This window comes from Paroedura picta, chromosome 12, assembly GCF_049243985.1.
Source record: "Paroedura picta isolate Pp20150507F chromosome 12, Ppicta_v3.0, whole genome shotgun sequence".
NCBI lineage: Eukaryota > Metazoa > Chordata > Lepidosauria > Squamata > Gekkonidae > Paroedura > Paroedura picta.
In genome coordinates this window covers 2,640,809-2,655,383 of record NC_135380.1, presented here as the reverse complement: position 1 = coordinate 2,655,383, position 14,575 = coordinate 2,640,809, and the positions used below count along the sequence as shown (strand labels likewise).

Here is a 14,575-nt window from a genome sequence, read left to right as displayed (position 1 = left end):
GGTAGCTCTAGAATTTGGGGCACCTTCTGAAGGGAATATTGCCTACACTGTGTGTACGTCATATTGTGTTTGATTTCTCCTGAGCTGTCGATCAATCACATTCGGTGACTCTCAAGTTCTTGAGAGAAGTCCATTTCTCCACCATATCCATGTCTGTTTCGTCCCTCCTCGCTTTCCCTAAACACAGGTGAGTGTCATGCCCCCTTTGGAGGCAGCTTCTCTCCTGGCAGGAAGCCCAGGGAGCTCCATATCCCTTTGACAACGGGGTCCCACCTCGGTTTGTTTTTAGCTTGATTGAAATGACTTGTGCATCCGAGCCAGTCACCATTCCAGATCATCTGAGGAGTTGAATGCCAGCAATTTCCCCTTCAAGTGGAAAGCACAGGTGCCATGTGCCAGCAGGCAGGCAAGACGGGGAGCAGCAAAACAACAGCCGGGAGGAGAAGAGGACAAGCAACTCATCTCCCAGGTTTTGCATTCACACATCCTTGGAAATGCCTATTTCTGCCTTCTCAGGGGAGGAAGGCCTCCCTTTGGTGGGCTTTAGACCTCCTGTTCATTTAGAATTAGCCACACTGGAGTCATCTTGTCGGGCGCCTCCCTGCTCCAGGCAAGGGCCGCCCGAAACATGATGCTGACTTGTGGAGAGAGACAAAATCTCATAATCATTACAGTGGTGGAAGACACCCTCAGGTCACAGCCTATGTATGGTTATCGCGTAGGACTTCGAGAGAAAGAGATGAACAGAAGTCTGAAGGTGACCACAAGCTTCAAAACAGTCAGAGAGCCCAGCACAGAAAATGTCCAGTTTGACCAGCCCACAGCAGAAGGCCGTTGCAGGATGGATCAGGTGAATGGGCCTTAGAGAGGTTTTGTTAATGAGGAACAAAACACCCACCTGTGGGGCTAATACCTCTGCACTGGCCAAGTGCAGGATATTTCACCTACTCAGAGATCAATAGCAAAGCCTGTGAATTAAATCCAAGGCGTAGAGATTTCTGTAGAGCACACATATTCAAGACAGCAAAGTTTAATAGCTATTTACAAAGCTGTTCAAACAACGTTCTGGCTAAGAGTTAGGAGGCGTCATTAACTTTACCTCCATGCAACACACAGTAATATTAGCCAGGGCCAACCCTTTTTTTTTAATGCATTGTAGGAATTCACAGCTCTGACAGGAATAGCCCAGGCTCATCAGAACTCAAAAACTAAGCCGAATCCAGACTCATAGAATCAGAATCACACAGAGCGGGAAGAGGGCACCGAGGGCCATCCAGTCCAGCCCCCACCTTCTTGGGGACTTAAAAGACACACCCTGACAGGTGCACGCCCAACCTCCTCCTAGAAACATCCAACAGAGACTCCTCCACCCTCTGAGGCAGCCTATTCCATCTGCCAACAGCCTTCACCATCAGAAAATGCTTTCCGATATTTAATTGGAATCTTCTTTCCCATCGTTTGAACATACTGCTCCTAGTCCTTGCCTCTAAAGCGGCAGGAAACAAGCTGGGCCCCTCTTCAACACATGTACAGCTATAGTTTCATCCCTTTCCCTCCTCGTCTCCAAGACTGTTTCTGCACTGGGAACTTAGTTGTCCCAGCTCCAATGCGGGAGCACAAGTCCGGGGCGGACAAGGTGCACCAGGGCAAAAGCTCCCCTGTGCAGGAGCAGGAAGAGGTGGGGCAACCTGCCCTGGCTCAAACTCCAGCCTGTAGCCTGGCACGGAAGCTCCATTGCAGAAACGGTCCAAGTGACACAAACCCAACTCGTTCAACCTTTCCTCATAAGGCATGGGTTGGCCGTGGTTCATATTTGGATGGGAGACCATAAGTCAGCTGTAACGTGATGGCCCTTTCCATATCCCAGTGGCACCCCACCCAACAGGAATCCAGATGCCAGCCTCCCATGAAGGTGGTTTTGCGGTGAACACGGAAATAGGACCCTTCCAGCGAGGTCTGTATTGTCCACTTAGACCTGCAGCGGCTCTCAGGGTCTCAGGCAGAGAGACCCTGGGCCTTTCAGCTGGCAGCTCTGAGGGCTGAGCCGAGACCTTCTGCATGCCCAACAGTTGCTCTGCTCATGCCCATGACATTTCATGAATGTACCTGTGTGCATTGCTAAAGGGGATGATGGTGGTGGAATGGTGCTCGAAGGGAGAAACTTGAGACAGCTAAGCAGAAAGCTGAACATGCTCCAATTCTGGGGTTTGTTTTAGAAATTTTCTGCATTAAAGCAGAACGAGAGAGGAGAGGAGTGGAATGCATTGTGGAGTGAAATTCCGCCATGACAAAGGAACAGAAGGGGGGTGGGAGCAGGCGAGGAGGGGGCTCCTCCTGAAAAGAACCTGCCTTTGCTCATTTTCTGTACTCGGCACAGCGCAAGTGTCTCTTTGCAAGCAAAGATGTGCAGGTTTGAAAGCCGACGAGGTTCTGTTTGATCTGAGTATCGTCTTCCTCCCCCACCCAACTGTGACTTGCTGAGAGAATCAAATCTGCTCTTTTGAGATCTGACATTTGTAAATTGCTGTCTGCGTGTGTGTGTTGTGTGTGTGTGTACGGACGGGGGTGTTTCCCTTTTCCACACTGCAATATTCATCAAAGACAGACAAGATCCCACACAGTCAAAATCACATTAGCCGTGTATCTCTGAAACTCTACAAGGGAGAGGGGGATAAAACAACAACCCTGCACTGCACTTCCAGTGGCTGGGCACGTTGATCCGTTAAGGCCGCCATAGTATATCTAACGGTGCACCCTCATGACGATAGTGCAATTAAATGAGAAGATGCCATTGCTGTCCACATTGCACCGACAGGAGAGTGTGCTCTCTCTCTCTCTCTCCTTTTTATTTTAAAAGCCCTTTCTGATTCTGCTGGGTCTGCAGTTTCCAAGGCAAAGGAACTTCATGCTGAGGCCATTAGAAAGAGCCAGATTTGATTAGGACTTCTCATTGCCCCGTTTTCTTCACTGCTGTGGGAAGGATTCCCCTTCTGCAGGCAGCATTTTAAGGAAACTTAAACGACCTCACTGTTAAACATCTCGCATGCTTTGGTCCACTGGAGGAGAGGCTGAGGAGTCAAATCCCAATTTCTCCATGTTTCTTTAAATATTTTTTTCCTTTTGCAAATCAAGTCCCTGAGATTGCTTTATCAGGAGTGAGGGGGAAGTTGAAACGTTTCCCTTCCCTGCTGTTTTCTCGCAGGAAAAAGAAACCAACACCCTGAGCTGCTTTTACACCTAGCAAGACTAAATGTTGCCCAGCGATGGCTTTTTCCAGCAGGAAACCAGCAGGGAAGGAAAGGATTAAAGTACCCCCTCCCCAGTTCTCCTTTTAGATAAAGCAATTCCAGCAGTTGTGTCAGCAAAGGGGAAAACAGTTGCTTAAACATGGAAGAAACTAGATTCAGGTGAGCAGCCATGAAGTTCTGCCAAGAGAACATCATTTGAGTCCAGTGGCACCTGGTAGAAGCTTTTGGGTGGATACAGAATTAAACTTGTTGGCCTTAAAGGTGCAACTGGACTCAAACTTTGTTCTAAGGAAGAACTGTAACATGGAGATGTGTCTTCAGTATTGGATCTGGAAGGTCAAGAAGAGTCCTGCTGCATTTGATTGGTCCCGGTCTCTTAAGTGACATTCAAATGGACTGGTCTGAAGTAGCACGATAAAATCTGAGTCCAGTGGCACCTTTAAGACCAACAAAGATTTATTCAAGGCGTGAGCTTTCGAGTGCTTGCACTCGAAAGCTCACACCTTGAATAAATCTTTGTTGGTCTTAAAGGTGCCATTGGACTCTGATTTTATTGTCTAAACCAGGGGTAGTCAAACTGCGGCCCTCCAGATGTCCATGGACCACAATTCCCAGAAGCCCCTGCCAGCAAATGCTGGCAGTGGCTTCTGGGAATTGTAGTCCATGGACATCTGGAGGGCCGCAGTTTGATTACCCCTGGTCTAAGGTGACATGATGATCATGTTAGCCATTCACTCTTGGCGATCTCCTGGCTCAGCTGTCGCCAGGTTTTTCGATCTTGCACCTCTCCTTTCAATTGTCTAATGCTCTGGCCAGTGTCCATTTTGATCGTGTTTAACCCCCGTGTTCTTGGTCAGCCCAGTTTCCGTTTATCACTGGCCAATCCTAGCATGATTGCTTTCTCCATCACGTTGGATCACATGATATGGTCAAAGTCACTGAGCTGGAGTTTCGTGACTTTGCCTTCTAGTGATATATCAGCTTTGATGCATTATAGTATTTGAAGGGCTTCAGATAGGGATTGTTTACTAACTTGTGTAGTTCAGTTTGAGTTTTGGGGCACCTTAAAGGCCAACGAGAGTTCCAGAGTGTGAGCTTTTGAGAGTCCAAGCCCCCTTTGTCAGACATGAGTAGAGAATCTGACTGTTGGTTTGCAGGCCAAAACAGCGACCCTCTGAAACTTGCTAATTGTGCCCTTTTGACTCAGTGATGTGCTTCTGCCTTGTATAAATAGAAGCCATGGAGCTTTATTTTGACAGTTTTCAGTGTTATTTTTGTATCAATGGTCTATCCCTTTAAAGGGCATATGATGTCTAGAAGGTGTGGAAACAGTGCAGGATATGAAGGAATCAGGAGGAGCATCAGCAATGAAGATGGGTGAAAGTGAAAAAGCTCCTAACAACATGAACATAAACATAAGACCATTGAGGGTGCATCTATTCCCCTCAGTCATCAGGGCCAGTAACCACTGATAGATTTATCCTCTCTGAATGCATTCTTGTGCCCTTTCGAGCTGTTTATTCCTTTGGCCATCTCTACGTCTTTTGGTAGCAAATTCCACATTTTAATCGCTCTCTGTGTAAAGAAGCATTCCCTTTGGTCTGCCCTTTGGATGCCCTTGAATCCTAGTCCTTTGGAAGAGGGAGAAAAATGTCTCTTGGTCAACTCTCTCCACCCCATGCATCGTTTTACAAACCTCTATCGTGCCCCCCCCCCAGTTGCTCCAACCCCCTCATCATCTTGGCTGCCCTCCCCTGAACTTTTCCCAGCTCTGCAATGTCCTTTCTAAGCCACGGCGACTGGAACGGCACACGTGCGACAACAAAAGGAGATGGGAAACTACTCTCCTCTCTCTTCTGTGTTGTTGGTTAACCATTCCCCGTCATCGATTAAATCCTTGCAAAAAGAACGCTGCTTCCCAAGGCAAAAAGGTGCCCTCGTCTGTATTTTGTGGAAGCCAAAGCGTTTCTTTGCAAGCAGGTTATTTGGCAGCCCTGGGCCGCTGATCCACAATCCATCAGGGCTGCCGTGGCCGCCTCACCTGAATCTTACCTGTTCTGGTCAATGGAATGCCACGCACTAAAAAGAATTGATTTCTTGTCTGTCTCTGGAGGAAGTGGAAGCGGCAATATTTAGCACATGGGGCTGGAACCCTCCTGATAGCTCTTACTTACACGCCGTTTGGTTCTGCATTTGCCTCCAGCTGGCTCCTGGGGAGGGAGTGTAAACATGTTCTAAACACACAAAAGGTAAATTTGTGAGTTGTTGGCCACACTTCCATCTTGGTTGTGGTATATCAGGAAAGTACGACTTGGACTAGGAGAGGATGGAGCCCTGTTGTACCCAAACCCCCCTCCTTAAATCCCATCTGTCCCAGAAATAGAGTTGCCAACTTCCAGGCGGTGGCTGGAGTCCTCCTGCTAATGCAGCTGCTCTCAAGTGCACAGAGGTCGGTTCCCCTGGAGGAAATGGCCACGGCGGAAAGTTGACTCTCCGGCAATATTCCCCACTGAAGTCCCTCCCTTCCCCTCCCCAAACCTCATCCTCCTCCACCTCCAACCTCCCAAATCTCCAGGCTGGAGCTGGCAACTCCACCCAGAACCCATCCCCCAATCTTCTTGGAGTTGCCAACTCAGATCCCATCAGTGGCCTATAACGTTCCACGGGTACGCTTGAATCTTTGAGCTCTTTAGGAGACAAGCAGCCCTCCCCCGCGGCTGCTTATTTTCATATAACTATCCGTGCCCAAGCTGAGATACTGGTTTCCAAATCCGCCTGAATTATCTCTTCAAGAATGTTTTGCAAAAATATTGCCTTAAAACCAGTCACATTCCACTGGGAAAAGACAAAAATCCCTAGGCCACAAATGATCGTTCCCTTTGTGTAAATACACAAGCTCTTCTGAGCTTACATTGTCCCTCAAGTTTACTTTGGAGGGGGTGGGGGAAGAGCATATAATTTCTCCTCAGGGTGTAAATCCATCCCACCACTGGTTTCCCTCCTCTGCAGTAAAAACAGAGCTTCTGAGAAGTGTTCCAGATTCCTGAGGTTATTTAGATCAGTTTAGCCGTGTTTCTGAAATGTTCTCCCAAGCTCTCAGTGGCCAGCCTGCCTTCTCCTCTGGTGCTGGGCATGGCAGACGTGAAGAAGAAACACTGAAGGTGAAAATTGCAGCCGGGTCACAGCCAACTTACAGCCACCCCATGGAGTTGTCAAGAGGGGAACAGAGGTGGCTCACCATGGCCTTTCTCTGCTTAGCACCCCTGACTTCCTTGGTGACCTTTCCTTGGCTGAACTCCTGGGATGAGACTGGGCTACCCTGGACCAGCCAGGCCAGGGCAACGTACTGGCCTTGCCCTCAATTTCACTGGTTCCCTACTGTCTTCTACGGTATGTTTTGGCTTTTTCCCGCCAGGGTGTTACCCCTGAATAGATTGCCCTTGATCCAAGAAGTGGGGTGGCGGAGAAAAGAAAAAGGAACTGGAGAGCAGGAATGACTTACTGTGTGGGGAGATGGGGAGCTGTAAAACACCCGTATATATTTCAGGAGCCAGGAAGATGAAATTATAGCCAGAGAGAGCTCACCGAAATAGGATGTGCATGTCTTAATTTGAATATGGAGTTAATAAAACATTTTCATGCCCCCCATAAATAACGTTCCGCGTAGCAAGGAAGGGTTCTTCAGAGCCCTGCCAAAAAGGGAGAGTGACTGAGGAACTGGAGCACTGTCTAAGTAATGGAGATTAATGAAATCAAATAACCCCTTTTCCGTGCTTGGCACAGTCCAGGAGGAAATTAGAAGGAGATCCCGGAGGACATGTCCATACTCTCTAATGGATGTTAAATAGGGACGTGCAGCCAGAAATTTTCTGATCAAGAGAGGCTCTGTGCAGTGCCCCCTTCCTAAATATGAAAAATGCTACAAATTTGAGCACAATTGTTTCTGACATTCAGGTGTGGTCAGAACTCTTCCAGTCGGACAAGTTATGCTGGTGCCATGCTGTCTGGTTTCATTTCCCTGGGCAGCAGAGGCGGAGCCCGAAGATGGCACCTGCTGGAAGTCAAGTCTTTGCACCTGCTGGTCGGGGTGCAGAGGCAGCCAATGGGGTGCCAGAGGACTGCTGCGACTTGAAGGCAAAAAACAGAAGAAAAAGATTTGGCTAACAGATGTAACCGTTATATTGCAGGGCTGCCTCATCCTACTTTCACTCGCTACCTTCAGATTTCAGTCCTGTATCTTGAGAGCGGAATAAAACTTATTGAGTGTCTATTTTGACCCTTTCTCAGCCTGAGCAGAGCTGGCCCGAGTAGTACTTGGATGGGAGGCCACCAAGGAAGAGTCCAGGGTTGCTACGCAGAGGCAGGCAAGGGCAAAACATCTTGCCTTGAAAATCCCACAGGGTCACCACAAGTTGATGGGACCTTGACACCACCACTACCCCCAAGCTCTTGTGCAGGGGTAGTCAAACTGCGGCCCTCCAGATGTCCATGGACTACAATTCTCATGAGCCCCTGCCAGCGTTTGCTGGCAGGGGCTCATGGGAATTGTAGACCATGGACATCTGGAGGGCCGCAGTTTGACTACCCCTGCTCTTGAAGATGCTAGAAATCCGACCCCTTTTCTCCAGCTGCCCTTTCAATGTTTCAGGTTCTCCCCTCTGCCTTTGCTTTGGTTTCCCTTGAGGGATCCCCTGACCTTCAAAAGCAACGGAAGAGAAGAGGGAAGGGACTGGTGATGTGGCACCCCCCCCCTCATGTTTCACTTCATGAAAAACACACCCACCCACCCACAATGGGAAGTCCCACGATGGAAATCTCCCGAGGGGAACAGAATTTAATTATAGCAAATGACTGACGAAACTCCTTAAAATAATTAATAAGGTTACTTAGAGGGGTTTTTACAAAGAAAAGTGCTGGAGAAGACAGAAGAGGAGAGAATTTATAATCTGGGAGGTGGACCGTAATTAGAGGGGCCACGTCTGTTTTCCCAAGGAAAGGTATTGAACAGGCTGTTGAGGAGTTGCACATATTTTACAGCTTCAATTAGCCCGGATCTTTACTCCCTGCTTCCTTCGCATCCTTAAAAAAAGGAGGAGCAGCTTTCTAGCAATCAGTCAGTAAGCAATTATTACTGCAATTTGCCCTCCGCGCATTGAAAAGAACAGAATAATCTACGGTGAGATAAAGTTGGAGCATGGCGAAACCAACGCCTCTCGCTATGGAAGGGTGAGTTTCAAGAAGATGCGTGCTGTACATGGAAATTAATGTTGCATTTAAAAACAGGAGCGCTGGAAAACAAAAACTGCCTTTGATGAAGAGCAAGGGGGAGGCGCTCCTGGGTGTGAATGGGCTGGGTTCAGCCGCTAAGAGTCTCGCGTGGCCATCCTCATATGGCTGTTTTTATGGGACTTAGTGGCCTGCCTGGAAAGCGCATGGCTCAAAGTGGGACCCCTGCAGGGTTATTCCAAATGCATGAGCATCAGGAATGCTGGGAAATGCAAGTAGACATATGAAGAAAATCCAACAGGGGAGAGGTATAGTTTGCATCCATAGGAATTTACTGGTAATCTTCTCCTGATTGGCTCAGTAGGAGACTTCCTGTTCCTTTGAGCACACTTCCTCCCTGCTTGCCTCCAGAACATTTAGTCAGTTAGACTGTTAGGACTATCTCCCTTTTCTCCCTTCTATCTTTGCACAGCTGTCCCTCTTCTGGATAAAACTGTCTGTGCTTCACTCCTGCCAGGGTTCCCTGACAACTCCAGGTTGGGGGTGGAACAGCGGGGAAGGCGGAGTTTGGGGAATGGAGGGCCCTTAATGGGGTTACATGCCAAGGACTCAGTCCACCTATATCTGGAAATCAGCTACAATCCTGAGAGATCTCCAGGACCCTTCTGGAGATTGGCAACCCAAGGGGTTTATTCTTTATATTTCACCTGCTCACTGGCCCACGAAGGCCAAAGCATACCCAGAGAGGCAGACAACAACAGGAAAGGAGGAGCACAAACTGATCTTACCTGGCTGTTCCCAGCTGCTTCGTGGCTTCTGATGGGCTTTTAAAAGAAGCTGCATCAACAGAGGAGAAGATTTGGAAAGAGTGATTTTGCAGAGGGGGGGGGGGAATTGCATCCCAAGAAAGAAGCGAGACGGGGACCCCAAAATCGTCCATCACTCCAGCTCCGAGAAAGAGTCAAATAAATAAAGGCCAGTGACATCTTTACAGCCCCGACTTTGAAGCCGGCGTTGCTGCCGCTGCTCTTAATCCAAGTTTCATGTTTTTGCAAACCCAGATAATGTATCTCTACTTAGAGCAGAAAGTGAGGATGAAAGGTTGAGTGCCCTTGTTGGTATTTATCATCCGGATGGGCTGGCAAATGGGGAGGGGGGACAGTTTTTATCTTCGCTTCTCTTAGAAAATGCTTTGCCGTCTGGCGTGGGAACGCTCACCAGGGTCAGTGCGTTTGTCTGCAGATTCCCTCTTGGGCGGGGCTCTAACTTGCTTCCCCACCCAATCGTAGGTTTCTCAGAACTGTTATTCTGTTGGTCCTGATGGCCCCTCCCTCCAGTATCTGACTAAATATAAAATCCAGTTCGTGCTTCTCTCTCACCTTCCTCCTGTGTCCTGCCTAGGGTTGTGCGTCCAGGTTACACCTGGACATTTCCCATTATTACAATTGATCTTCAGACAATCAAGATCAGTTACCCTGGAGAAAATGGCTGCTTCGGAAGGCGGGATCTATGACACGTCACCTTGTTAAGCCCCTCCCCTCCCTAAGCCCCGCCTTCTCTGGGCTCCGCCTCCAAAACCTCCAAAACCTCCCAACACAGAGTGAGCCACCTGGGTCCTGCCAACACCTGGATGGCTTCAATCTCCCTTGAGACCCGGAATGTGCCCCTCACCCGGCCTTGGAGCTCAAATTCCTCCACCGGGTATTTCCCAAACCAAATCTGGCGACCGTAGGGTGGATCTCAGGGGCAGCAGAGTCTGAAAAGAGGAATCGCATCATGGGGTGTTTAATGCCCTGGAATGCACCATCCAAAGCAGCTATTTTTGCCAGAGCAACTGATCTCTGTAGCCTGGAGAGCAATGGGAATTCTGGGAGATCTCCAGGCGTCACTCGGAGGTTGGCAACCCAGAGCCCCAGAAATGTGCAGGGGAGTGTCCTCCGGCAGACAAAGAAATGGAGGCAGAAAGGAAAGAGTTGGAGGACTGAGGTTAATGCACTCGGCGGCCCGGCATCGGAGCACATTTTTCACTCCCCCCCTCCCTCCCTCCCCCCGCGCCCCCAATCCCATCATTATAAGCTTATATCAGCATCCACAGGAGAAGGAAGCTGCTTATTAGCCGCCGTGGGTCTGCAAAGAGAACAGCCACCCGGCAGCGGAGATGGGATCAGGCGCGGTGCCTCCCTTCCCCCGGCGGTCAAAGGTTTCCCAGGCCTGCCTCCTCCGCCTGGCCTTCCTCCAGAAAGCGATGGCTTAATACAGCGCTTTATCTCCCTTGCTCCCATGAAAGGTGGAGCGTAATCTTCTTTTTGCTTCCCTCCTTTACAGCCACCCAACACGCTTAATCTGGTTTCAGTTTATCTGCAAATCTGGGTGGCTTGAAGATTGAAGCAATAATCAGAGACGGTGCACGGTGGGGGCGCTTTCCTGCGATAACGGGAGGGAAAAAGGCGGGGGGGGGGGGCTGGGTTGCAGTCTCTTCCACAGCATGTGCCAGATGGGGGTGGGACTGCTCTAAATGTGCCTCCTCCCTCTGTAATTAAGAGCAGGTTTGGCTCAGAGCAGCAGTTGTCTCCCTGTTGCATTTCGGTGGGGTTTGATGCTCCCTTGGGAAGAAAGGCATCAGTTCCCTTTAGGAGACGTGGGTTTGAAATGCTCACCACCTCCTGCCTGGAACGGACTCCTTGGCTTCCAGACACTGAACAGCTCCTCGCTCCCTGCAGAAAGCAAACCACCACAATAAAAAAGGTACAAATCCCAGATTGCTCTGCCCTGTCCCAGCCAACCTTGCTGGATGGAGACCCCGGACTCTGCAGAGCCAGGCCCTGCAAGAGGAGAGCTGCTCCCAGGTCTCTGAAGATGCTTCTTTCAGGACGTTTTCTCCTCTCCTCTTACATCTCACTAAAAACCACAACAGGGAAAAATGGTGACGATGTGAATGGAGCCAGTCTCCTCAGTCCAGGATCAGCCCCATCGGTGGATGGTCCCGACACACTGGCTGGATGCTCAAGGCGGAGCTCAAAATCTCTTGGGTAACACAACCTCTTTCCCGTTACCCATTAACCTGATGCACTGCATCAGAGGAGAGAAGGAGCTGGCATATTTAGATGAGGAGCTTCCTGGTGTTTTTCATATAATTTCCTCTGTGTCCTGATTGGCTCGTTAGACACTTCCTGCTCGTTTGAGCACTTCCTCCCTGATTGCCCCCAGAACAAACAGAATGAATGTAGAACAGAACAGTTAGATAGTTAGGTCTCTCTCTCTCTCTCTCTCTCTCCTTTCTACACAAAGTTGTTTCTCTTCTAAATAAAGCTATTTTATTCTTCTAAGCAGACTGGGGAAGGCACTGGCAAACCACCCCGTATTGAGTCTGCCATGAAAACGCTGGAGGGCGTCACCCCAAGGGTCAGACATGACTCGGTGCTTGCACAGGGGAGACCTTTACCGTTTACCTTAAGCAGCTTGGTGCCTCGGTCTCTCGCATACTTAAACACCGCTGACAATCTCAACGGCGATATGAACAAATTATGAAAGACGTTCCTAGTGAGATGCCTAAGATGGAAACGGGCGAGTAGGAACGTGAGCACGCCGCCATTTTGCCTCTGCTAATAGCATGTGATCATAAACGGACAAACAAGATTATTAATTGCCGTACATTAGCAGCGGTATTCTCCAGTGAAATTAGCACTTCAGCTGCGGAGCAAATACATATTTCACCCCCCCCCCCAACCCTTCCGGAAGAGAAAGTGGCTTCGCTGTCTTCGGAATTCATCAGACCACACATTAATCAAGCTAACGTGCCGTAATTGTGATTATGGTTCAGAATCAATTAATGCTCACCTTAAAGGGAAGCTCGGAGAAAGTAGCAATTAAGGTAATAGATCCGGGGAACACAGACGGCACCTGAGCTATTGACAATTATGGACTGGCGGCTACACAAAACTAGCCCCAGAAGGTCTGTGGGAGGTGGACCCAGGTGCAGAGACTTTATCATCCGCAGTTCCCCCCTCGGTCACCCCCGCTGTATAGTCCCTCTTTTTTATACCCCCGGGTTGGAGCCCCCGAGATCGGGTCCAGAACTGCCTGGCAGAGACGCTGGCTGCTCCACCTCAACGCAGCCCCCCATCCCTCCCCCATGTCAGCATTCTCCCGTTTTCTAATTCCTCCCCGCTACTCATGAGAGACGTTTTCATTTTGAGGTTCATTTCCCTTCTCCAAATGCTTTGGCGCCGCTTCCGACACCGGCTTTTCCGATAATGCAGCGATATAAACATTCTCCGGCTGCAAGAGCGATTAGCCTCCCTCCAACCATTACAAGGAAACGGTTAAAAAAAAAGGAAAAAAACAAGATGGAGGTTTTGTATATCTTGTAATTTCTGGAACTAATTTTTTCTCTGGCATTTTGCTTTCCTGCTCTGCTGCGATTTTTTTTACAAAACGTGTTTCAAACTTGGCTTGCTCCTTTCCTCTCCTTGCAGCCCCGTGTGGCTGGGCCCGGCCTTTTCTGCAGGAGCCGGGCAGTCTGTGGAAACAGCCGTGGTAGCACAAAGCTTCCTACCGTGGAGGGTGGCCGAGTGCCCCCTGGCCACTGGCGAGGGACGTGGGGCAGGAGATTTGGGGATGGACCCTCCAGAAGACAGGAATCTCAGTGGGGTACAGTGCCCCAGAGCCCAAAACAGTTGGGAACTGATCTCCGTAGTCTGTAATTCTGGGGGATGCCCAAAACCCACCTGGCGACTGGCATCCCTACTAACTGGTGCTTGGGAGGGGGGGTGCTTGTCCCACTTCAGGGGGGGGGGGCGTTCATACATGTTGCAGGCTGCTACAGAACCCGGCAGGCAGTTAGCCGTGTCCCAGAGAGGCCCCGAGGGACTTCCGCCAGGGAGAGTCTTGCAAGAAGAGAGTTTAGAACCAAATTTCAGTGTGGGCAGACTGGAGGCCAAGGATGGATTGATGGGGAAACGTTTATAGAAAGCATTCTGGCCCATGCCCTGACCCTGCGGTGTTGCCACAATCTCCCAGTGAGGCCTGGAGACCTCCTGAAATTGCTTTTGGTCTGCAGAGATCAGTGTCCCCACCTGGACCTGGCACCCCTGCCCACTATGCCCCCGTGGCCGGGGTGCGTGGAGACTGGTGACCCTAACAGGAGAAGATGGCTGTTTCGGAAGGCGGCCTCTGTGGAATTCTGCACCACGGAGTTCCCTTCCCTCTCCAAACCCTCCTCCCCTTCCACAATCTCCAGAAATGCCTCAACCCAGAGTTGGGTTAAGGAAGACCTTTTGTATGTGGTGCCAATCCAGCCTCTCAATATTGAGACTAATTCCTTCTCCATCTCTCCATTCCGGCTTGGGGATAAGTGTCCGGGGGGGGGGGGGGGGCTGTTGCTATTCGATAACCAGGGTGATATAATGCACACAGAAACGGGACAGGGAGGTGGAAGTCTTTTTCTCTCCCCCCACAGTCCCTTTGGGGCAGCTCTGCTATCCTCATTCCCCTCCTGCTTGTCCCCCTTTTGCTCTTTTATAGGCAACAATTGCTCCGTTCCTAACTCGTCGGCTCTGAAAGCTCCCTGCCTGCTGGTATCCCTCCGAGGAAATAAGGTAAGTCTGCACAGTCAAAAAGAAAGGGGGGTGGGGGGGGGGAGAAACACCCTTCCTTGCTTCGATTACTTTTTAAAAGAGGAGTTACTTTAATAGAAAGACTTAAATGCCTCATTCTGTTGCCAAGGCTCAGCACTTCTGGGGTCATAAATTCTTCTTTCTCCACTCTGCTTTTCCTGTTGTATCAATCCTTTCTACTTCTCTGAACACTAAAATTGAAAGAAAACATGGCCGGGGCTTTACGCATTTTTAATTTAACGAAATTCAGCTGAGGGCTGCAGAAAATAAAATAACAACACCCCCTCAGTGTGAGAAGTCACGGCACCTTGGAAGGTCCCCAGTAAGTTTTGATGGTAGGAGAACAAATTATCCTCCGGATCGCGGCTGGGGCTTTCTTTCTGGGCTTCCTCTCCGAACAGCTCCCTCTCTAGTGACTGATTCCAAACTCTTCTTTCACCCATTTGTTTTCGACTGCTGCAGTCTACATTTGCTGCATGCCAAAAC

The 14,575-nt window shown here is 49.6% G+C and overlaps 1 long non-coding RNA gene across 1 annotated transcript; it reads right to left on the bottom strand.

The window, feature by feature from the left end:
• Positions 1 to 5,427: 5,427 nt before the first annotated feature.
• On the bottom strand, positions 5,428 to 9,882 carry LOC143822014 (uncharacterized). Its single transcript, XR_013226014.1, has 3 exons — positions 9,854 to 9,882; positions 9,263 to 9,311; positions 5,428 to 5,482 (listed from the first exon to the last, which is right to left on the bottom strand). It is a non-coding gene; the product is annotated as an uncharacterized LOC143822014 (long non-coding RNA).
• Between the last annotated feature and the right edge of the window lie 4,693 nt (positions 9,883 to 14,575).